The 27,694-nt window shown below is 24.0% G+C and overlaps 1 protein-coding gene across 7 annotated transcripts in view; it reads left to right on the top strand.

Annotated features, from left to right (window-relative positions):
• Positions 1-1,449: 1,449 nt before the first annotated feature.
• LOC129605163 (uncharacterized) overlaps positions 1,450-27,694 on the top strand; it is an 88,778-nt gene continuing 62,533 nt past the window's right edge. For 5 of the 7 annotated variants that reach the window (XM_055514790.1, XM_055514785.1, XM_055514776.1 and 2 more), the window contains exons 1-2: positions 1,450-1,549; positions 12,890-13,208. The gene's annotated coding sequence lies outside the window, so the exon portion shown is untranslated. Of the gene's footprint in view, positions 1,581-12,889; positions 13,209-25,471; positions 25,543-27,694 lie in introns of all 7 variants that reach the window. The other 2 variants (XM_055514754.1, XM_055514763.1) reach the window with 2 other exon arrangements.

Below are 27,694 nucleotides of genomic sequence, written 5' to 3'. Positions count from 1 at the left end.
TATTATATTTATATTGTATATAAAGATCAAATACAGGTTATGATTTTAATTTTTTATATTAAAATAAAATAATTAATTTAATTTTGATTTTTCAAAATTAAATTAATTAATTTCAAAATTGAATTCAATTCGCGCATTTATAATAATGTTTATATGAATTGCATATGTATGTACTTATATATTATAAAATTTTTGAATATTAAAATGAAATTAAAATCAATTTTTGTCCAATTTCGTTTTCATAATACAGACCATCCTTCATATACATATGTACGAGTATGTATTATTTTCATACAAATTTTATTTTTTAGCATTTTAATATATTAAGAAGATTTTTATATTGACAATAAAATAATTTTATTTATTAAAAATATTCCAATTAGAAAATTAGGAATTAAAATTAAAAATAAAATTTTTTGTAAACAGCAATTTTTTTGTATACTTATCAAAATTCAAATGATGATTTCAAAATCACTCAGTTTGAAAATACACACATTAAAACAAATTACGAGTATTTATGTGTGTATATATAAAGTACCATTTGACGCTTTTCGATTTTTGTTTTTATTCAAAGAGAAAATACAGAGTAGGTATTTTGGTACCTTTTTTTTTTTTTTAATAAAAAAATAATATTTTTCCATCTCTGTTATTTGAAAATTTTTACAAAATTGTTTAAGCTTTTATATACATATTTATATATGTAAACATTTATATCTAATATGTAGGTTATTATATTGTATTTATGTATGAATTTGCATTTATTCTTGAGTTCACAATGTATGTATTCATATATCCCATTTAATTATACTTACATACATACATGTATTAAAAAAAATTTTTTTTTCTCCTGATGAAAGAGAAAAATGAAAATATTAAAGGTAACAAAAATACTTACGCGTATACAAAGAAAATTGTAAGGATGCTTTTTTGTAAAAACAAAAAAAAAAGCTCTTTTTTAAAACCCACCACCACACATTGTATATACAAATATATATTGTGTAAATTTATACATATAAGTAGAACAATATTACTCTTTATAAAATAAATTGTAAATAGGATTTCTTTCTATACAAACTTTCCTTTAGTAAAAAAAAAATAGGTACAAGGATATTAAAAAATATTTCATAAAAATTTTCTATGTATGTATTGTGTTTATATACTCGTAATATTGTATAATATATAATTTCATGGAACTTTTTAAAAGCAATTTACTTTACTTATTTTTATTTCATACTTTATTTTATACATATATTATATACAGAAATATACCAAAATTGTTATATAATTTTAATATTATATATAGATGAACATAGTTGTATTATAAAAACGGTATAACAAATACAAATATAAAACATAAATGTGATGTGTATGCAATAGTTTTGATCCATTTTTAGAGTTTAAATGTTCAAAAAAAAAAATCAGACCATTTGCAAAATTTAGTTGAGCTCAGAATTTTCCGGTGTCGGGACTGTATTATAAAAACTTTGAACGTTTCATTGTTCGGTTTTATTTTTCTCTAAAAGAATTTTTTTTTTCTTTTGTATTTTAGGTTTCTATTCCTAATTATTTTAAATATTAATGTATAAACATATACATATATATATACTGACATATTAAATTATAAAAAAAATTGAAAAAAATTTTTTTTTTGATAAGCAAAGGCGCGGATTCAATATTTAAAAAAGAAATAATTATTGTATTAATTTTACGTGTTTAACGATAAAAAAAATTGCATAGAAAAAAAATCATACTTATATATAGCTATATATATATATATATATATATATATATATATATATATATATATATATATATATATATATATATATACCATAATATTATGTGGATTAAATATATATTAACATACTAAAATATTGCTTGTTCATTCTGAAATTAATTCGAGAAATGCAAATAAAAATTTAAAATTCAAATTAAAAAATTAATAATTAAATTATTAACATGCATGCATACCATATATTAACATAATTTATAAATATAACAATATTATAACAGTAATTTTATTATTTATATATAGTCATATATATATAATTATGTATATGTATTATATTTATATATAAAATATAAAAATTATATTTAAATACTTTTGTTTTAATTAATCTTTTTATACATTAAGTAGCCCTACACTATAATAATAATTCAAAAAAAAAAAAACCAATAATAAATTAATAAATTAAGTTTAATATCAGAGAGGGAGACAGAGAGAAAGAGAGTTAAAAAAAATTATTAATAAGATCAGAGGCCAACGAGCAAAGAGAAAAAATTATTTGATACATTTGAAAAGAGATGAAATTCTCAAATGCAAAAAAAAAAAAATTTAAATATATGTATAGGTGTTAAAAAGAAATAAATAATATATTTTATAAATAATTTTTTTGAAAATTTCGTTTCATCATAATAATGAAAAATAAAAAGAAATTTAAAAAAAATTAATTAAAATAATAAAAAGCGGGAAAATTTTTTATTTTAATTTTTTTTCTTAAATTTTTTAATATCTTAAAAAAAATATATATCAGTCCAACAAAAACTTACAATCTTAATTTCTAATATCATATATTATAATAAATCAGTTAGCATACATTATATATACACAAACATAATAATTATATATCTATTATAAATATATAAATTCATATGAGGCCAGTGTAAATTTCTAACAAGTAGCAGAAAAGGAAAAAAAAAAATTTAAAGAAAAATTATTATACATACATAAATTATATATGAAAATTACACATATATATATATATGTATATATATATATATATGAATTAAATATAATATAAATTAATTTTATTTTAAATAATTAAGCTTATTTTCTTCATAATTATTGATATATATAAAATAAGAACTTAATTAGAAAAAATAATAATAAAAAAAATATGAATTTAAAATTAAACTAATATATAATTTTCGCATTTTGGAATTACAATATAATTCATATATATATACACATTAATAATACTAATAATATATATTATTATATATATATATATATATGCGTGAATAAATTATGATATATATATATACATAAATATAGTATACAAGAATGGTAAAATGATATTTCTCCAATCAATATATATATACTCTTATATATAGCTACTTAATTTTTAATTTATTTTATTTTCATTCTTATTTATTATATATCGTATATACATACTTAAATATTTTTGCAAATGAATCTACATATTTAAATGTTATATATATACTATATTCATAAGTATACCTTATTATGTTATTGTATATACAACTGTATTTAAAATTATTATAATATATATTACATAAATCCATACATAATATACAGTTGTACATGTATAATAGTATTTATTGGGCAATTTATTGAATATAAGAAAATGTTTGAAAATATTATATTATTATATAATAATAATAATAATAATGAGCATACATAATGTTATATTCTCTAATATTATGTGTTATAATAATTTATATATATATAAATTGTAGTGTTATATGGTTAATATAAAAATATATATATTTACATATGGTAATAATATATGTATTATTGTTAATAACTACATATATATAACATGTTATGTATATATATATAACATATATATATATATATATATATATATATATATATATATATATATATATATGTATTATTGTTAATAACTATATATATATATATATATAACATGTTTATATTCACGTACATTATTATATTTTGTGTAGGCAACAGCTAGCTTATCAAGTTCATAGTCAGATAGAAAAAAAATTTTTATAGTATAGAAGCTAGTATATATTATTATATATATGCAATATATTTTGTATATATTTATATATTTTATGAATTTTATGTAGAGTACACAAATGCAAACACATATACATGCAAAGCGAAACATAAATGCTGTATTTTGTATATTTTTATGTAGTTATAGCTTGAAGAATATTTGTAATATTATACATACATTATAAATGTGTGCAAATGAAGAAAGAAGAGAAAAAAAATTTAATAAAAAGCAAAATAAAAAAAAAAAGGAAAACAAGTAAAATTAAAAAATAAAAATTAAGGGAAATTAAAAAGAAATAAGGATAATACCCTTATTAGAAAATAATATAAACGATTTGGGCATTCAGTTTTTTCGCATTCTCTTTTTTTTTTCCTAATTTTATTTTTTTCATTTTTGTTGTCTCTTGAATTTTTTTTTCTATTTCTCTGTTTTATATTTATGGAATATATTTCCTTTTTTGTGAAATAAAATAATGAAATGAAAAAAGTAAAATAAATGAAAAGTCATCATAAAATTTGAGGTAACCGTGGCGGGAGTTCGGGTCTTTTTTTTTTAATTTTGATTTTACAACATTACTGAATTTCTGAATTTCTGTTGTTAAAAACAGGACGTAAAAAATATTGTACGTAATCGTAAAAATATTATTATGATTAAAATACAGGAATCTCATAAAAAAAATTGCATATCGTGCGGCTGTTTAATAATTATACCGTTATTGTTTAAATTATAAATACTACATTATAACATTAGTACTTATAATGCACTTGTAAACACTTTATATACCATATATCTTGGTAATATTTAAAATAATTTTTTAATTTCATATTATATTGAATTTCAATGGTTTTTTCATATATTTATGCAATAATATGAAAGTTTGAATTATTAGGCTTAAAAAAAGGTGTATAATTTCCGATTTACAGTCTATTAATATTTTAATAATTTTATATTTTAATAGAAGAAATTTCATTACGATTCCTATTAATATTTCAATATTATAATTTTATTAATAACCTTTAAGTATGTAATTTATATTAAGCATGAAATAAAGATGAAAAATTGTTGCTGAATTGTTTATTATGAAAAGAACAAAATTTTGGAATTTGGACACATGAAAGTAAAAAATTTAAGTAAATTCATAATGATATATTGTCGTAAGGTAATGACTTAAAAAAGTCAATTAGATTTGCCTAAAATATATGCAATGCAAAACATAATAACCATTTTCAAATCACTTCTATAAATGAGGCATAATTAAATTATAGCCCGATGAGTTACTATATTTATATGCAATCTATAAAATAAAGCTAAGAATCAAGTAATATTCCTATCGTCTTATAAGGTGGAATTTGTTCATAAGTACATGAGAAGGCTTATTAATTATTTGATATTAAGACATTTGATTTTATTAATATATTTAATATTAAATAATTTGATATTAAATTATTTAATTATATTCAATAAATTTTTAGATTATTATTGCTTGTTGGGCGAATAAATATTAACATTTACATTATTTTTAAGTTTAGTTAAGAAGATACCGGAAACTCTTATATTTTATAAAGGAAAAGAGTCGGTATTTTTAAAAATAAGGAATAACATAGACATTGTTCCTAAAATCAAGATTTGATGATAAGTTTTAAATATTATAATTCAAAATTCTTCTTGAAATCAAACTGTTTTATCTGCTTTTTCCTATGAATTTAACAAATTTATTAAATTATGATTGCTTTCAAACTAATTTAAGTGTGAGCTTCTTCTTAAATATTTTTTTATCTTTGAAAATACTTAAATATTTATCTCTTTCTCTTTGCATAATAAAAAAAAAAAATTGTAGTGTTGTCGTTTAATTGTAATTAATTTCCTCATAAAATTATTCCCATTTAAATTAAAGCGTTAGATATATTAGTCTTATATACATATATAGTTGGTTAATCTGATATATGTACATATGTGCTCACTTAAAATTTTTATTTTATATATTTTGCAGCATATAAAATGTTTAATATTAGCAATAAAATGTTATGTGTCAAAATTTATAGTATTATCGCGCGCCTATAAAAATTAGAAGAAGAGAGAATATGTTTTATCGTTTTTTTTTCAATACTTACGTATTACATACATATATATATGTATATGCAAATAATATATGAGCTTACATGTACATTAGTTTGTGTGGTTCACTATATAAAATTTTAATGAAAATCTCAACATGTATATAAAGTTGTTTAAGGAGAAAGTATATACACACATATACATACATAATATATATTAAAATTTTTTTTATATGCACTATATTAAATACCATGTACATATGTATGTATAGTATAATGAATGTAGCGTTTTAACATTGTAATTAAAGTTTACGATCTGAAAATTGTAAAAAATGTGTAAAAAATTTGTAAACAAAGTAAAATATCGAGCCTTTATGATTATTTTTTTTTTTTTTGGTTTATTAATTGTTTTTAAAGTGTTATTTTTTATGACTTTAAAGTAAGAAATTTGTTGCAGATTTGTAAAATTGTTTAATCTAGCTTGTAAAATTCTTTAATCATTCATTGAATGCATATTAGTCATATTTTGTCTGAAGTTACGCGTCTCTCCGTGAAATGTCAATTATTCACCGATATAGACAAAAGCAATTTTATTAAATATTTTTACTTTTTAAACCAGTAAAATTATTGCCAATCTTTTATTGAAATTCTTTCATTTAAAGGCTTATTCCTTTCATGAAAAGGCTTATGGTTTTTCATTTTACGTTTTCCATGATTTGTTTTTTTTTTGTTGTTTTTGTTATTCAAATCAGTTTTCTCTTTTTTTTTGCGTTAAGTTATTTGTCAAACTAATTAATTTTTTTTTATAATGTTTTTGCTTTAAATGAATATTTTAAAGGATCATAATTCATAAATATTCAATAGAAAAAGTAAAATATGTGTATATGTATATAAATGGTTTTTAAATTGGAATAGAGGTTTTTTCACCGCCGGTGGTTAAATTCGCAGCTCTAAATTTGCTCAATTTTGGGCAGCCACGCTTAAATAAGTGTCGGGTCGCTCATGTAAATGAAAATCGCTGAATTATTATCATTAACTTTTTGACATATTCATTATGACTTTCTTTTTTTTTTTTAAATTTTTTTTTTTAAATTAAAACCAATAATATGTTGTAAGATACATTTTTCTCCTGCAAAAAATTATTGAATAAATTCATACAGAATGACATATGCATTTCTCTCAAGTTTGTGTTGTCTTGTGAGTTGTCATATTTGTGTCTTAAATGAATTATAATGAATTACTTACCCAAGATATATTGGATATACTTGTAGAATTTTTTTATAATAATAAGGCTCTTGTTCTCATTTGTAGTCTTAATGAACTTGTAAAAATTTAATAAAACTGAAAATGGAAATATTGGTAATTTTAGAAGATTTCAAAAAGACGACACTTTAAAAAAAACATAAGTGTTCTAACTTTTTAATTTTTAAATTTCTATTTTTATGTTATTGTTCTTAAAATAAAATTAAAAATCTTAACCCTCAGTGAGTTCAACACAGAAACATAAGTATATATTATACCATTATATTAATATGGTTTCTTTAAAATTAAATAATAAAAATCTGATATAAATATTAATTTAAAAAATTGATTTTATAATACGCTTTTTTTTTGTGCCTTGAATATTATTTTATCATATTCAAGAACAAAATTCTATTAAAAGAGATGATCCTTGAAGTACCATAAATCATTTATGCATCTTTAATCCTTTTTTTTTTGCTTCTCTTCTTTTAATATCGACGTATAATATAAACTGTATATATATAACAGTATGAATGTTATAACTGTATAATATATAAGGTGGTTTTGATTGGAAAGAAAACCGAAAAAAGAGAAAAAAATGAGACCGGACAAAGTTTATCCTCAATAAAAATATAAAAGTTTTTAAACTTTTTATTTAAGTATCCTATGGTAGATATAGTATTCATGGGACACACTAAATCGTTTTACATACATTTTCATGTTTTACTAGGACAATATTTTAATATTAAAATTTAAGGTATAGCAACATACTCCAATACACATGTACATATGTCTATATATCTATGAGGACTATAAGAGTGGGGGACTATAGAAGAGAAGAATATATTAGGAAAAAGGAAAAAAGATAAGAAAAAAAAAACACTAATATAAATGGAAACAAGGGATCTTTTCCTTTATACATAATGGATCAAAGATCAGAAAAATTCATTCTTATTTTTTTTTTATTTACTTGTTTATTTTTTTAAATTTTTTCTTTGCTCCTTGACTTTCTGTTTGAAATAATAATGTTATTCATGGCACAAACAAATTACACAAATGAAAATGTAAAAATATAAATTCTATTTTGTCGTATGAATGCAAACTATGACTACATTCAAAAAGAGAAGAGCAATTCGCTCAAGAAGGAAAGTAATAAAATCAGAAAAAGTGTCTGCAGAAATTTTACTATAAAAGAAATTAAATATGAAGGTTCCTTGATGAAAGAGAAAGGAGTAAACTATTGTGGTTAAGGTTTTGTTTTTGCTTTGACATAAAAATGAATTTTTTTGTATTTTGACATGGATGTTTACACAACAAACTTCAAAATCAAGTCAAAAATAGAAATTCATAAACAATATTGTGAACACTGACTAACTTTTAAATATAATTCACAATAATTATTTAATTTGAGAATTATTAATATTAAAAATTAAATTTTGATTTACAACATAAGCAGATTATAAAATGTTTAACAATTTAGGTCCCAAAATTCGTAAAATTAAATTCGATAAAAAGAAATTTTTTTTTTCATTTTTGACATAAAACACGAGATTTTTTTTGTTATATTATGTATTTTGGTTTTTATAACAATTTCGTGACATTTTTTATAACATTTCGTATAAATTACACGTGAACAATAAAATAAAACAAGATTAAGAAAAAAAAAGTATTTTTATTGAAATCGTCACGATTTCAAAAAAGCAATTTGCTGTGTTAAGAAACAAAAACTGAAAAATAAAATTGTTCTGGAAAATAAAATTGTAAAGAGAATTTTTTTTTGTATAAAAGTTAAAGGACATTATTTTCAAACTGATACACATATCGCGAAAAAATTTCCTTTGTACATACAGGTCGTATTCATCTTTTACTACTTTTGATTTTTTACTAAATTTTCGTTTGACAACATATACACAAAAATACTGACAACAATGCTTAATTCTGACTCATAATAGTACATTTTGTACAAACGATGATTAAAGCTGTCATAAATGCAGTCACGCTCATTTGCCTAAAAATGTAAGTTAGAATGTGAATAATGTTTAAATTAAATTTCAATTTTCAATTACGTTCTTGCTCAAATTTCACTTAATATACATAAAGTCACACATATATATTTTCATATTTAAGGAATTTTATGTAATTTACAGTTTCGCGATGATTAAAAATTTTCAATTAATTAATCAATTTTATAATTTTGATTAAGTTGAGTACAAGTTGAGTTGCTTTTTATAATTTAACATCAATCACAATTATATGATAATGAAATTTAAATATCAAGTTTAATTACAGCAATATTTTATAAACTTAACTCTTAATTTATAAATTTTTCAAAATTTTGTTGAAAATTTAGAAACAAATTTATAATGCTCATATATTTTAAAATAACATGGGCAAAATAGGATAATAACAAAAAAAGACGAAAAAAAACGAAAAGAATTGTGATGTGAAAGAAGAGAAATTATCGCTTGATAGAATTTCTTATCATCTCCAAATTACTATCAAATTTTACTATGAGATTAATTAAAAATAGTATTCATATTTTAAGCAGATTTTAGGTTTTTTAACGAGACCGAATTAAATTAGAACTCAGTTAACTTAGTAAGGCAATAAGCCTTGTAAGAAGTAATAAGACTTGTCTCGTGAGTGTGTTTTTTCTCACACAAAAATTATTAGAAAACTTTTTGACAACTTTGAAAAATTATTTTTTAAATTTTCTTGTCATATTCTTTGCAATTTTATTGTCAAAAAATGGTTTTTTTAAGATTTTAAGAGGTTTTAGCTTTCAGGAAGGGACGGACAAAACAACGGCCGATTAGAGTGAAAATATTATAAAATAGTCATTGTCATTGTCATTCCAACTACTTTAGAATTATATCTAAGCTCCTGACAAATTCTAGTATTGAATTTACTTTAAGTCTCAAGACTTCTATTGTGGTCACAAAGCCTTTCTCGAAGCATCTCAATCGTAATCGAGTTACCGTCTCATGTCCATACAAATAAGTGTTCTACGGTTTCGTTCTCTTCAAAGCATCAGGGGCAGATATCGCTTTCCGCTTTGCCCATCATCTTTAGATGGACTATCGGGAGCCAATGTCCAATGAGTACATTCACCAATAGCCCTAAATTTCGACGACCAAGTTTGTTTAAACTAGTTTAATGGTAAACTAATTTATTAAATTTGAATTTTTCACGAACAAAATTATTTTTTGAAATTCGGCGTTTAGAGGAAAGATGGAGGAGCACTTTCCACTAACATTCATTTTGCCCAAATAAAAAATTAACAAAAAACTAGGACGAGTAATTTAGTTCCTTTAATTCTCATTAATCAAAATGTCAATGTGTTATGCTATGCTTTTCTTTTTTTTTTGGATTTTTGTTTTAAACGAAGAAAAAAAAATTTTTTCTGTTTTGTTTGTTGTTCACGCAGTCCTTACAATTTTATTATGATTACTTTAATTTTTTTTATATGTTCAACTAATTTATAAAAACTGGGTTTTTTCTCTCGCAGTTTGTTGATTTGGTTTTAATTTATTGCAAAAACTCTATTTAAACTTGAAGAAAATTGTTATTTTTCAATTGTTCACATACATATGTATATGTACATAACAAAGAAGATGTTAAACATATGATATTAAGGTTAATTATATTCAAATATAGAGAGCCTCAAGTATAAAAGCGGATGTTTGTTATTAAAATCGTCCGGAAAAAGTACATTTTTTTTTTTTAACTATAAATAAAAATTTATTATAACTCTTTTAAATGCGTGTAAGGTAATTGAAATAAACTATATATGAAACCATATTAGAAAAGCAAGCGTTAAAAATAATACAATATCATTTCTGTGTTTTATAATGCATCAAATGCATTGAATCTGATATTAATTAAATTGAAAATAGAATATTCATAGACTTCATATATATTGTATAAATAATGTTATATTTCTTTAAAATGTTGAAAAAAAAAGATTCAATTTTTAATTAAATGGTACTTACTGTATAGGAACTCATACAATTTCAATTACCTTCAACGGAATATTATTTCTACTTCTCAATACTATTATTGTACTTCTCAAATGATTTATTGTCAATGAATTCTTCGGGACTTCGTGGCAAATTCGAGTATGTTGAAGAGTTTGATTTTTTGCAACTCTCAGACCCTTCGCCCGGGGATCAACACTCCACATTTGCCGAGAACGAGTATCGAAATCTCCTTCTCCTGCGAACAAGGTCCTCACCATCCAGGTTCAATTTATTCAAATTAACTCCGAGTCGACAATATCACTTTAGTATAGACTCGTAAATATTCTAATTTATCGTAAGTATGATAATTCTCTCACACATTTTTATTATATTCTAATATCGCTTGTGGTTGTAATTACAAAAAATCTCCTTAGTCTGCTGTAGCTAAAGATCTTGAAGTTTTAACGTCTTTTGCGGTTCCAAAAGCGGTATGTTTGCCAGTTCCCCACTGGGTTTCGAATATATGGCAATTTTTGTACAAATAATCATTTTTGAAAATTTTTAGAACATACCCTACAAGTATACGTATACATTCGTATTTACGAATGAAAATAATCTAGGTTATTGGGGAACGGTTGTATTGTAAGATTTGAATGAATGATGCGCGGTTTTTGTGTTTGTTTAAGCAAAAAATAACAAAATTTTTATTTAAATTCTTAAATTTCTAATTTTTTATTTACTATATTTTTGGAACTATCATTGTCCAGGGCAAGAATTATTAATTTTCATACTAGGGAGGGTTTTTATAATGTGTGAGCAAAAAAAAGTTAATCAAAATCAAATAAGTGAGTAAGATAAGAGAATAAAATTAATAAAAAAGAGAAAGAGAAAAAGAAATATTGTCGTTTCCTTTAAAAAGGAGCAGAAAATTTTATGCTCCTTTTTTACATAAGGTTTATGTACATTGTATACAAGTATAATAAAAATAAAAAAAAAAAAACAGAATATGCAAAAAAAGAAAATGGAACTTCTGAAAAAAAATTTTTTTTTGGTTCGGTTTTGATTTAATACTAAAATAGTGATAAAAAAACAAAACAAAAGCAAAAAAAAAAAATTTTTTTTTTAAAAATGAAATCCAGAAAAAAATTTTTTCCCTTTTTTTTTTTGTAATTTTTATTGTTTGTATAAGCATTTTTTTTTTCCTGCTCAATTTTTCTACTTTTCTATATATGTATATACACTTTACTGATCCCATTATATTCAATTCAATTCGCTTCATCTTCTCTTCAATTTTCTCTCACATCCTTTTCAACATAACGTGCATACATTTATATTATATGACATACACACGATTATTACCGTGTTCGTATATTTTATTAAAGTAACTTATGATATACCAATGTGTGTATGTGTGTATTCATATCATACATTATGTATTCATTTTTATTAAGCTATCAATATATAACAAAAAGCCGTATGTATGTATATATATATGTATAACAAAATGATATATATATGTATAAGAAAGTGTGTACAAATGAAGGATTGAAAAAATATTATTAGATTTTTTTATTCAAGAAACCTTTTCAGTTTTCTCTTATTTTCTCGGTTAGTTAAGTTCATTTTATTAATGAATATGACACAGTACAGGTTATAATATTTATGTACATATATATATATATATATATATATATATGCGACATATATATGTATTCCATTTTTAATATTTGTATATCAAAATATTTTTATTTTTTTATGTTTATATATAGTTAAAATGCAAAACTTATAATAAAAAAAAATTTATGTATGTATGTATTGAAAAATTTTTAATTTTTCAATTTCTTATTTACTTTGCGTAATATAGAGGAAAAGTGAATAATAACAGTATATAACTAATAATAATAACATCTGTATATAATATTTAGTGTACAGACACATTTATATATAAAATTTTAAAATCTTAAAATGTATACATGTTGTATTAATTATATACAAAGTTATATACATAAATGTAAATAAAATATCTGAAATAAAAAATAATAATAGTAATAATAAATAAGAAGGAATCAAATATCATAAAAAAGAAAAATTAAAATAATAATAATAATAAAAGAGGAGAAAAATGGAGACATTATTGGACAAGGATATTAAGGATTTATTTTACGAAGGCACAATCAATAACGGTGAGTATTTTTTTTTTGATTTTTATTTTTTTTTTTTTTTTAATTTTTCTTTATTATATTTTTTAATATTTTCTCATCTTTTATTTTTTTACTTTTATTTTTATTGTATTATTGTTGTTATACAATAGATTTTCTATATAATATTGGATTATAAAAATATAAAAATAAATTTTTAAATAAGGTTTGTCCAGTCGTTTACTATGTTAGTAAATTATATATTTATGTGTATATAAATAACCTGACCATTGGTGCAGTGGTTATGGCACCGATCTTTTAACCGAACGGTCTCGGGTTCAAACCGACCAGGTCACTATAAAAATTATATTTAATATTATAGATTTATGAAATAAATTAGTATACAAGTAATTTTCATATATTCATAATTAATTCGATATTAAAAAAAACCAAGAAACATAAACAATAAATATTAATAAGCTTAAATATGTAATAAAAAGAAAAAAACTGCGGCAGGCTAGTCACCTACTAGTACTCTAGTTAAAACTCTATGACGCAATGAAACTGGGGCATGACATTGCTATATCCCAAAGCTATACCCCTCCTAGGAGTGGAAAAGAAAAAAAATGTATATATAAATTCTTGTTAATTGTAAAAAATATAATATAATAAAAATAATAATAATAATTATAATAATCAAACCATATATTCATTAACTTAAACTATAATAAAGAATAAGCTTACAATTATAAAATATTCAAAAAAAAATTCATAAAATATTTAACAAAACCCAATACTAGAATCAAAATTCAAATAAAATTAGTTAGGAGCATTCTAATATCAAAAAGAAATGAGTTGAATGCACAATCCTAATGTAACAATTTAAAAATATTTAAAAAAGTATTGTGACATTTACGAAAAATAATTGAAATTAAAAATTTGTAGGGATGAATACAAAAAAAAAAAAAAAATTAAAAAAACAATTGATATTTCAAGATAGTAGCAAAGCAATAATATTAAAAATTAATATTAAATGACTGAGCAAAGAGGCAATTTTGAACAAGCATAATAAAAAACACTATAGTCTTCTCTCACCTCTTCCATCAAAAGAATGTGGAGATGTTCATAAACAAAAAAGTGAATAAAATACCACTTGTAGCTTTCAGGTATCGATGCAATGATACACCAAGATTAGAATTAACCCATAAGTTGTAAAGTTCTTTAGAAGAAATAGTACTGGAATTCATGAAAAACTTTAATATATATAGACAATTAGGCTAACGTTGAAATTTTTGTAATTATAAAAAAAATTTATTATACCTACATGTTTTGATTAACCTTAAGAAAATTTTCTAAATTTTTTATCTTTATATAAATATATAAATATGTATACTGTAACATATAGTACATCGAAACGTTAATAAATACAAGGCTATAAAATCAAACTATTTTCAAAAGTTAAAAAGAATTTTTTTTTTATCATTTGATACGAATTTTACATGAGACGAGATTTTCTTTTTTATGTTATCATTTATTTATTTATTTATTTATACATTTTTATGTATGTATATTATGTATGTATGTTATAATAGTTGGAAAATAGGTTTTCTTAATATTATTTTGACCCTTGGTTGCCATAAGACAACATTTTATTTTATAATATTTTTAGATTTAATTAGTTTTTGATAAAATTTTTGATTATAAATAAAATTTATCAGTTTATATTAATTGGTTGTTATCCCCACACTACAGTCTACCCTAAAATACCTGTTCTAGATCCAACCTTCTGATGAGCTCGTGCACCCTGTTAGGCCCGGAAGACCGTAACTCCGCCGCAGTGAGAGCAAAGTCCTTTAGCATTTTCCTTTTCCTACGAGCGAGAGCATAACACACTCCCAGAAGATGTACTGAGGTCTTCACAACCTCTACACAGAATCTGCAAGTGTTCCTATTTTCTGGGCCCAACCTTCTGAGGAAACATCCTAAGTCTACAGTATTCTGACAAGATTCCGGTGAAAATTATCACCTGATTCTTGCTCAGCTATATAATCCTCTTAAGTCGCTTTTGGTCATAATCTCCCAGAAGTCCCTTTGACTGTCGCAGGTCAGGAAGAATTAGTTCTCTGACCGTTTTCTCTCTGATTCCTCTGCTAGTTTCCAGCAAACAGTATGCGATCCGATTCTACAAAATTGTATTGGGGCTAGGACAGGTGTATTAGCCCCTGTTCTTTCTAGTGCTTCAGGTGCCTCATTATTTTAACATAAATTGTATATTTTGTTTTCCATAGCAAAATTAACAATTTTATATTTATACCTTATATATATATTTATCACCTTAGTGAAACAGAAATTATTGATTTATTCAAATTTAAAATTATTCCGTACTATTTTTACCATAATACTTTTTATCACATTTCAGAAAAAATAATTTAGAAAAATTAGTTTCTTGGCTCATTTGCGATCGCGAAAAACTGACCGACTAATACTCTTTAATATTTGAAGAGAGTCATTCCTTTGCAACACAGTAGTTCGGACGAGTCTGTAAAAATTTTGTTTTATTAGGATGAAATTTTTGTTTATTCTGCTTTTCGAGTTATTGCTCTAATTGAAATTATGCAAAATTTCAAATTTCTATTACTTATTAAGTTTGTCTTAATTTTAGAAATCTTGTTAAATCGTCACTCTGGAAAAACTTTCAGCAGAATTCTGCTAATAGTATGCAATATAGCATATAGGAGATAAGGAAATCGTTTTTTTTTTGCAAACTGTAGCTCACTTGAGTATAAAAAGTAGGTATTACTGGAATTCATGGGTATCTATGCCTATCTAGTGACTCTTTAAAACTGTCAAATACGGATACTGAATTTCGCTGAAGAGTTTTTATCCGCGGTATTGTCATATTTCTACTTGGTAATAAATTGAAGCAAGAGATTTTTTTAATATTTTATAAAAGATTAAACTATTCTTTGTGGGATGGGGTTATTTTCTTTTTCATATTTCTTTTTAAATAGATTGACCTGGATTTAACATTTTGCATACATTTAAATGTAAAAAAATTTTTTCGTTCTATTTGTTTTTCTTTTATAAAAGTTGTTAAGCATTTTATTTCTTGTTCTCTCATTTCGCAAAATTTAAAAAATATTTGAAAATTCCATTTTATTTATTTAAAATTAAAATAAATTGTGTGTACACAAAGTATTTTCGATATAAAAATTTACCTACATTATGCATAATAAATAATAATAATTGATGATTATTTTTTGAAAATATTTGAATAAAAAATTCTTTTTGATTCGGTTCTATCAAATAAATGAGGGGTTTCGCCTTTATAATAATGCATTTTTTTTTTGTAATTTCATCTCGATTTTGAGTAGGAAATTATAAAAAATAATTTATTTTATTTATTTTAGTTTGAAATCTCCAATTCATTTTCAATTTTATTTTTAAATTTATTTCTATTTTTTTTCGATTATTTGCATAATTTGGCAAATTAAACAGATTTTATGTCAATATTTTGTTTAAATATTTTGTATGTTTTTTACACAAATTCATTTACACGGGTGGACACAAATGTAATCGACACAAATAAAATATTTCACGTATTACCCAAAGAGAAAAATTTTGGAGGTATCCAAAATTCTTGATTTAAGATATGAAAGCAAACGCATATAGCTCAGCTTTTGTGTTTTGTGTTAAAAATGTTTGAAATTTGTGAGTTATTGCCCTGGAAAAAGTATGAAACGAAAATGGCATTTGCTGAGTATAAACCAAACCAAACAGCAGATTTTCTTGGAAAACATTCGTGTAATTTGTATGATTCGACCCATTTGTTTGTTACAAATTCAATAAATTAGAAATGAACTTTACTGTTGTAAATATCGGGAAAAATTGGATGAGGCTACAGGTATTTCAACTACAAAAGTCTGTTCCTGTTTTATATGCGTTAAAGCTAAAAGGTTTTCTTTTATAAAATCTTTCATGAAGCAGAATAACAGAGCATCAATTGTGATGACAATAACTTTATAATTCACAACTATGTAATTGTTGAGAATTGACAACGGGCTGGTTTTAACAAACGTAAGTGTGTGCATTATTTGTTGACCTATAGCGGTCGACTTGTGCGAAATACATTCGATAAAAATATATTGACTTATTAAATTATAAAACGTTCATTGCAAATATGAAAATTACAAGGTTTCAACCTTTTGTTTTTAATTAAAATTTCACTTCTTAATCTTAAAATATCTATATGTATAAAAGTTTCTTTTGATTCACAGACATTGTACTCAAGTACATTTTATTTTTGCAAATTATTCCTTTCTACCTTAATTGAGGATAAAAGGATTATTTTGTAATGCTAAAATGTTTTTAATGAATTAAAAATTGCATTTGTTTTTTCTATAAAATTTTTCCCTTTCATGAACTAAATAAGAATTGCTCTACGTATTATGTATTAGTTTAACCAGATTTTTCTTCATTTGGAAAATATATGGTTCTAATTCCCTGGAATTGAAATTTAAAAAAGTTTTTGTTATCAGTTATAGCAACGCAGTTATAGCAGTGGAGCTGCAAAAAGAAGTTAAAATAGGCTATTCAGTTTCTTTCAATTTGGTACTTCTTTAGGTTATGAAGAATAACCTAAAGAAGTATTAAAGAAAAAATATACTATTAGACTAATAAAAATGAGTTGTTGAATACGTTCGATGCCTTTTTTGAATACACACATAATGATATGCAAGAAAAAATAAAGAGCTTGGAAAAAAAAGGTTGGCAGGAATTTGTATTCAAATAAATGCAAACAAGACAATATTCCTATAAGAATAAATGGGAATAACATAACTGCTTCCCTAAAGACAAATAACAACAATATAGATAAAATCTTTGAGTTCTATTAAATGAATGGTATAGTTAGTACAAATAAGGAAAACAGATTTAGGTCTGCTAGAATGGAACTTGGAAAAATATAGGCGGAATAATCAGGAAATACCAAAACTTTGGCGAGGGTTATAAAAATTTGAATATTTGACGTATATGCGCGAAGTTTGTAATGCTTTATGACAGTGAAACATGGATGATAATAAAGAGCTATATGGATAATCTAAAGATCTTCATTACGTAGTTACTCTTTGAAGAGTAACGTATGAAATTTAAAATCGTTACTCATTTTCCTGTTATAATTTTTATTAATTTCTGTATGGAACGGTACAGCACATCTTATATTTTGTACATGATCTAGAGTACATAGAATAATATGAAGAGTTGTTTTAAATATGCAAGAAAGATAAAATTTGCAAAATAATGTTTTTCATAATTTTTCATTATTTTTTTAAAAATTATTTTATTTTTATGCATTTATGTATTTTTTTTTTGCTATACATAAGTTTATTAAATTTTTGAAGAATAAAAATTGAAAAAGAAGAATTGTCGCTTGGTTGAATCTTTCCTAACATAATGGATAATAAAGCGGAGAATATATTTTAGATTACGAGAGGATGCACAGAATGCACCTACATATGTGCAATGTAAAACGTGTTTATGCAATTAACTTTAAGTATGTATATATATAATAAAACTACATACATATATTTTGTTAGTTTGTCTTGTATTACGAAAAAGATAATATCCTGTCTAAAAACATCCTTTTAAGAAACCGACAACATAACTATTTTTAAAGATAAATGAATTTTTTCATTTTACTAGAACATTCATTTTTATATACTCGTACACATACGTATGTGCATATATTCATTTATTCAAGCTGTCAATGAAGTGCGGGGTACCATAACATTCATTGGAAAATTAAATTTTGGAAAATAATAAAATATTTTAGGAAAATCTCATATTTTTTCCCTATATCTTTTTGTTTAAATTCAAAATCAAAATATTCTGATGAATGAGCTTGTTATGATAAATGACATTATAAAACGTCAATTTTCTCTTGCCTAGTATATAAAATTAATTTGAAAACGTATATATATTTTTTTTAAAAGCGGCAATATCTGAAACTGTAGTAGAAAATTAATAGTGCCATGGAATTACATTTGGAAGGGATGTTCTAATGATTCTAATATTTCTGTGTCTATGAATGTAGTTGGAAAACAAATTGTTTACGAATACTATTTTGAAACACGCGTTTTATGACGCGGTGTGACATTCGTTGGTACCTTGAGAATTTTACCAGGAACTCGTTTATCCAATCATTGTTTCTTAATATGATGTTTCCCATCGATTATTTCTATTAATTCTTTCGTGGCATATGCATTTATCCAATGAATGAGCAAATATTTCCATGGTGGATTTCGTCTCCAAAACCTCTCCTTCCATTTATTTTGTTTTTTGCTATGTTTGCATAAATTATTCAAAATTTTTCTTTCAGTACGATGTCATCATTTGACGTTTCATAATATAGCTTTTACGTATTATTTATTTCAGGTATTCGTATTCAAAAAGTTATGTGTTGTTGATCGCTTCTTTCGTATTTTTTAATCAAAGCCTAACAAAATCAAATATGGTCCTTTAGTTTCAGTACTTTTTTGTACAATTGGTGTGTTCTCTTTGTGCCCAGGACGTCTAAAAGTTATTAAAATTTATTTTTGTTCCAGCTATTTTTTATATTTACCTTTCTGTTAACATGAAAGAGTTTGTGGCACATTTCTTTCTCTGTCATTTAGTGGCTTTAGAATTTCTACGATACTTCTTCTGTGACGTCCCCAAATTTTTCTATTTTCAAACATATCTGGGCATTGAAAATTTATGTATATATTGAGAAAGGCTCAATCCAACTCTCCGTGTAGTTCTGCGTTAAGCAGATAAATAATAGAAAAATTATAGGAATTTCCAATTATCATTCTTTACTTTTATAATAGAATATCGTATATTCATAGAATATCGTATATTCATAGATTCTTTGCAAATTTTAATCAGTAACATAATATAATTGTCTTGCAATATAATTTTATTTGAATTATATACGTGGATACATAAGTCATACTTTTATGTATAGTGTATAATAAAAGTTATGGCCAGATAATGTGCAAATTCCAATTTTTTTTCCTCCCGTTTCTGTATAGTTTTCCATTTGGTTTAAGTGTAAAAGAAGGTTGAATTTTCCCGTTTTTTTCTGCTTGGGTTTTTTTCCCTCCATCTTTTCATTTTATTTATTTCGCAATGTAAAAACCTTATTATCTGCTGCGTATTTTTTTATTTTTTTTTTTTCAAAATCTTAAAATAACTTTTGTACGAAGAAAAGTTCATTGGAGGATTTTTAAACTACTTAAAATAATGAGAAAAAATATATATATATAAGGAAAAAAGTAAGAACACTTTGCGGGATTTTTCTTTTGAATTCATTGGATCATAAGATTTTCTTCTCTTTTATTTCAACAGACGTGTTTCTTACTTTTAACTTAATATTGGAAATAATTTTATGTTTGTAAAGTTGTATACATTCTATATATTCTAACTTCAGTATACATATATGTGTCTGTATCTGGACATATACATGTGTCGATCTTTATATATCATATTGAAAATATTTCATTTAGGGAAAAAGAGCTATGTAAGAACAGAAAAATTGTAGGTATCTGTAAATTATTGTGTTTGTATTTGAGCAGAGCAGATATGTCGTATAACCCTAGGATAATCTTTAAATATAACTATATATAAACTATACAATCATAATTACAAAAATACAATTATTGTCTTGTTTTAGAAAAAAAATTAATTTCTTATATCCTTTACATCTTCCGCATTTTGTATTTAATTTTTCTTTTCATTTATAAGTAAGAATTGTGAATAAGAGAAAATGAAAACTTAGTGGTCTATTTTGCTTTATTTTATTATTATTAGTTAGGATTAAATAAAACTCTGTTAGATATTTTTTAAAATCCATCGCATGTTGTGAACGTATTTCTCATATAATTATTTTTGTATTATTTTTATAAGAATTTTAGTTTGTGCTAATGGATTCAGAAAATGTTAAAATTTCAAACAAAGAAAATTTAGTATATAAGGATTTGATTTTTATAATTTGTAACTTGTTAGCAGCTATACGTAATTATGATTTAAAATTCTGAGGTAAATGTATGGCTTCTAAAACCAGATCGAAAATTATATTGATAGTATAGGCATAATAAAAATTTGTACCTAGATTGTTGGAGCATCAATATATTGCCAAACTTTTTAATTTGAGTTTCGGGAGATTATGAAAATTTCATGATATAAAATATAACTATAAAATTTAAATTTATAATTGTGTCCCTTTACTCTTGTCCTTTGTCAAAATATGCTACGTTATCAAAATACAAAATAAAAAATCAATAAAATCCAGAATCATCTTAGAAACAATAAATAACAATGAAGGAATTAAAAAATGTTGAAAAAAAAAATATTCGTTACAAGAATGAAGATAAAAAGTGAGTAAATTTTTTGTACAGGAGCGGAAATCTCTTAAGTTTCCATTAAGGAATTTTAATGTTTAAAAAAAAAAAACAAATATTTTTTACTTGTTCCTCTCTAAAAAAGTACACAATTTCGTCTTTCTATTTTCTGGTATCCTTGAATTTTTTGGTGAAAATCTCTTCGATTTCTTCCATATCTTTTTTGTTTTTGTGTTTTTTTTTGAGGCCATTGAAAAGAGACTACATGTATATTTGTATGTGTACTATATTGCGTATCTAGACTTGCGAACTCTTGGACTATCAATGCATGTTACACTCATGCATGCGTTAAAAGAGTTTTATGTCGCAAAATAAATAAAGTATAAAGTAAAGAAACATGCCTTATAAAAAATAAAAACAAAACGAAGCCAAAAGAAAAAAAAAATATGAAATATGTTTGTATGTATGTAAAAAAGATCTATAATAAACGTTTAATGCCATAAAATTTGGGGATAATTTATTTTTCAGCAAAATACAATTTTTATCTTTTTCCTATATTTTTGCTTTTTCGTGTCATTTTATGGTTTTTTTTTCTTTATTGAGATTTTCAAAGATCAATGTGCAAAAAAAGGTTCCCAAGGGTTTTTAATTTTTATTCAAGTTTTTTTTTTCGTTTTGTTTATAAAAGATTATTATTTAATATTTAAGTTTGAATAATTTATTTAAAATATTCTATTTAAAAAATGTTTTTTTTTTTTGTATTGTTTCATAATTTGAATATAAGAGTTTGTGTTTTAGACCCTGCATTCATAATTTTTTCAATTTATTGAGTTTTGAAATGATTGTATACAAGTATAATGAGGGGCTTATATAGGGAAAAAATATTTATTACATCATTTTGAAAATTTTTAAAGTAATTTAGAAAAAACCCTTAAATTTACTATACTCACTAGAATTCGTCGCAAATTTACAAACAGCAAATTAAATTTTACTAAATATTGTATACCTTATTGTAGAAATGCGACAATAGAGTAAACAAAATGTAAATGAATAAGGCAGGTGATATTTTTCAAATAGCATTTTTATATATTTAGGGAACAAGATACGTGAATCAGTTGGTTGAATTGCTCAGTAAACGACAGGGTAACCCACAATTACTGCTGCTGGCAGAATGAATTAGAAGTGGACAACCATCCCTTAACCTATATTCATAATTGCTTCTTACAAACGCATAAAAATAAATTTCTTTTAATTAGTAGTAAGTTAACGAAGGTAAATTGCTACGCCAACTGGTTTTTTCAGCCAATTATGAAGAATTATAATAATAGTTTGTGATCTAAACATGTGTAGATAAAATGTGCGGCAATTTGAATTTCCAAAATTTTTTCAATAAATTTTTTAGAAAATATGGTTGGTCACCTTAATATCTTTCTATTCCTCTATAATATTTTTGTACATTACACAATACAAGTATAATAATATATATGAATTATAATGTATAAAAGTTATCTTTTTTATTATAAAAATTTATTTTCAATATTTTTCTTCCTAGTGTATCTTAAAAATATCTTTGTACCGCGCGTTACCAAATTTTTTTTATTTTGCTTATTTTCCTTATTTTGTTTTCTTTATTATCTTCATGTCGCTTTCCTTTCTTATACATATATAAGTTCCTTTATAATGCGTATAATACATTTCCTATTTGTTATACATATATATCTATATGTAAATTATATGTATATGTGTGTATACGATATTATTATATTGTGTTGGCAATAATTTTTTATTTTATTATCTAACATGTAAAACTTGTAGATATCCACATAATATGTACGTATATATAAGTTGAAAACATGTTTGCCATTACATCAGTTACTCAAAGTGTCAAAGGATCTTTCTAAAATGAAAAAAAAAAAATTCTAAAATACATTGTGTGTAGAAATCAAGTTTACATCCCAATGTACTATAAGAATGCTTTCTAATATTCACTTTATACTTAAATGTACTAATATATTACACACACGTGTAAGTAAAAGTAATAAGTCTATGTATACTGTGTACATTATTATATAACATCTAGGAATATATATATGTATATACAAAGTATTGAAATTTAAACACAACAAAATCTTAAATATAAAACTGTCACCGATGTGGTATTATAAAATATTGTTAAAAGCTAGGCAATCAGTTATCTTTCTTGAATGATCTACAGAGATTATAATTTTTGTATGTTAGTATGTATGTACGTGAATATATATACATTTATAGAGAGAAAATATAAGGTGAAGAGAATATTCGCAATTGCTTTTGTTATATTGTTGCCATTATTATTTGGTGTCATGTGAAGTAAATTTTGATGGAATAAGTGAAGTGAGACAATTTGAAATAAAAAAAAAAAAGAAGCACAAATTCACATGTAGTTGCAAATATTTGTAAATTGAAATCATTATAAATATGTATATTATAATATGATATACAAGTATACATGAATATATAAACTAAAAATGTTGGTAATAATCTGATATGGAATAGATTTTAGTTAAGGCTTGCAAGGGAAAATATTTACATAGTAATGTTTGTGTCAAGTAAAATTGTCTATGAGAAATTTTAATATTGCACCTACTCATGTTCATCGTCCATGTTTGTTTTTTGGTTTCGTTATTCTACTTTTTCAATAATGTATTCCTTATAAGTATATATTGATATTTGGATATAACTTTTGCTTGAAAGGAATCAAGGAGAGGGGTAAGATTTTTAAAAAATATAAAAATTTTAAAAAGTAAGGTTATAGTATAAAAAACTAAAAGGGTGAAAAAATAACAAATTTTGAAACAGTAAGATTTTTTTTCCTTGTATATTGCATGCAATAAGAGAAGTATTGTTATGGTGCCTATAATTTTACATGTCTAGTTTACATTCAAAATGTACATCTCTTTTGTAAAAAAAACGGTAAATAAACTATTTTTTTAGAGAGATCTTTAATCACTCTGTCAGTCTGCCTGTGTTTACATTCGTGTATCGCAGTTTCGGTTGAAATGTCCAACATTGAGAAAGTTCGGCTGAAATCATCTGTCCCTTCTGACGGCCAGAATATAATAGTCACATAGAATATGTATGGCTTATTCCTTATTGTTACAGCAGAATCTACACAAGCAGTCTGATTTGTCTAGTTTGTGCAATAATGTTTCAACAGACAATGCACATTAAAGAAGCCAGTAATAGTACGAACCCGTTTTCGATTTTTCCTCAGCAGCTCTTAGGAAAATTTCTTTGAACAAGATGGAAGGAAAAACTCTGCATGATCATATCACCCAGTAACATCTACGCCAAGTCTATCCCAAATGACTGACATTGACAGAATGCCCACAAAACCGGATCTGAGATCATTTATTTTGGCTTTTTTTCAATGTTTGCTATTTGAGTTCTATTTGTTAACTGACACACATTTCAGTAAAATGGGTTCCAGATAGTGAACTTCTATTAAGAACAAAATTAACATTTTAGAACTTTCAAGTTCTAACATACCGCTTACTATACTAAGTAAGAATTTAAATGGAATTTTGTGTGACACTCTCGTTAAACTAATTAAAATTTATTTTTTAAAATTTTAATAACATTCAGAAAATAGTGTTGCCGGTTGTGTGCTGATCACATCAATTTCTTTTTTCTTTCATGTAGGAAAACTATGTACCTACATTAAAATAATATTCTCATATATTAGTACTTTTGTTTGTATATTCTAATATTCAAGTGTGTGCTTTTTTTTTGTTGTAAAATGACGCAAAATATTGAGAAAAATTACTGAAGCATACAATAAATTTTTATGCATCTCTATAAATATTCACATAAATAGATATATATATATATATATGTGTATATATGTATACGAATACAAAAACTTACAATATTCGTATTTTCTATTTTTAGGTTAAAAGAAAGGCGCATCTAAATTTATTAGATGTTACCAAAAAAAATATTGAATGAAATGAAACGGAATGGTAAATATTTTTCATTATATAAATTTTCCTTAATAAATTTTATATAACATATGAAAAATAAAAGAGGTGGAGTGGGGGGAGAAAGCAGAGGAATAGAGAGTGAGAGAGAAAAAAAACTAGAAAGAGAAAACAAAACACATAGGATATTATAGGGTCCCCTAGTGAATTCTTTTACGGTTATTAATATAGAGATAAGGTGAAGATACTGTGTCATGCGATAAAATTAAAGAGAGAAAAAAAAAATAAATTGGAACTTTTATATTTTACATGCACACATAAAGCATATTTTGTATATGTGTATATATGTATAAATTTTATTTGTACGTATTTTTCCAAAATAATAAAAAAAATGTTTTTTTTTTCTTTATTTTTAAAAAAGGGTATACAAAAAAGGAAAACTCCCTAAAATTATGCAATTTCCCAATGAAAAATTTCTTGATGTTTTTCTTTTTGCTTTTTAATTTTAACAAAAGAATTTTCTTTTTCGTTTTGGGTCTAAAATAAAGCAATAAATTTGAATCCTATTAGAGTTATGAAGAACAAAGAGAATAAAAAAAAAATTTTTTTATGTACTTACATCTTTAAATTTTAGATAAAAATCTATGGCATGTGATCACAATTTTATATAATATCTATATGAAATTGTGAAACGAACCTTGAATTATATAAAAACTAATGACCATACATGACATTTATTTTTGTGTTCCTTGCGAATCTAATTTTTTTTTGTTGTGTAAAAAAATTTTCATTAATTGAAATCGAAAAAGACATATAAGAAGAGAATATTTCACTTCTTATATATTAGAAATGATAATTTTATTATTAAATATTAAATTACTTTCAAAATGTTTACACGTTTTAAGAATTTAATAAAATATAATGATAATTTTCTAGAAAATTAATATAGAAAGAGTGAAATTGGTATAGGATATTCAATGAATTCTTATATATCAATATTGACAAATGCGATATGAATAAATAATATGATTAAGAACAATAGTTTAGGTTTCAAGAAAATATTGGAATTCTGATACAGAACTCTCAAAACCACAAAAGTTATATAAGGAAAGAGGATTTGAATGGAACTACTCGTATATAGCATCCTAATAAAATCTAAAATAAAGATAATTTTACAGATACTCATATCCATCGGATAAACTAATTATATTAAAACAGAAGAAGTGATTGTCATCTATTCTGATTGGGTAAGAAGATGATGAAAATGAAAACGGGCAGAGAGGGAAATAGTGGGATTATTATGGCTGAAACTTAGAAAAATAAGAGAAGAGAAGGTTAAGACTCATATAAAAATTCCAACTTTACTAATTCTAATCAACTCATTAGATTAGATTCTAATCAACTCATTAGATTAGATTCTAATCAACTCATTAGATTACATGGGGTAAATATGCACTGCAGGTCAAGAATTGGATCAATGGTGTCTCACGCTTAAAGCGTTTCTCGGGACCTATTCTTCTGCTAAATTCCTTCATTTTGTGGGGTTAGATTTCTCACAGCTCTTTTGTTGCAGGGACTCGCTTCTTCTGTAGATTCAACGCTCTACACTCACCATGAAAATGCATCGGAGTTATCTTCATTTTCCTACAAAGCATGCAAGTGCTCTCACTTTCCAGGCCCAACCGCTTCTAGTTATAATCGCCCAGAAAAACTTGAAAGGCCGCAACCCAGAACGGCTCTTGCATGACTTTATTCAAGTGAGATTTGAATTGATTGTAAAACATATAACAATGTATTTAATCAAACGAAAATTTTTCAATAAATGTTAGTGGACTGATATTTGAAACTTGAATTAAATTAAATATTTGAAACTTGAATTAAAATGGAAGCTCATCTCAAGGTAGCTGAAATAACTTCTCGGTGACCAGAGCATTGAGTAACGTGATAAGTCTAGGGAAACTCTTCAGGGAAGACTAACGTAAAGGAGGCCTGTAGTGCTGGGTGAAGTAAAATTGAACTTGAAGAAGGTGATATGGAGATTTCGCTTAAGAGAATGAAAAAAGAATAAAGAAAAGAATGAAAGTATTTGCTTTTATATTTCTTCCTTCTAATGTTATAACAGTACGTCTAACAGAGTTTAAATTTTTTATAACATTTAATTTTTTTAAAGTCAATTTTCAATTCTCAAATGTTA

Source organism: Condylostylus longicornis, unplaced genomic scaffold (genome assembly GCF_029603195.1).
Source record: "Condylostylus longicornis isolate FDR11 unplaced genomic scaffold, ASM2960319v2 ptg000002l, whole genome shotgun sequence".
NCBI lineage: Eukaryota > Metazoa > Arthropoda > Insecta > Diptera > Dolichopodidae > Condylostylus > Condylostylus longicornis.
Note: the sequence above shows the minus strand (reverse complement) of the source record. Positions and strands in the feature narration are given on the sequence as shown.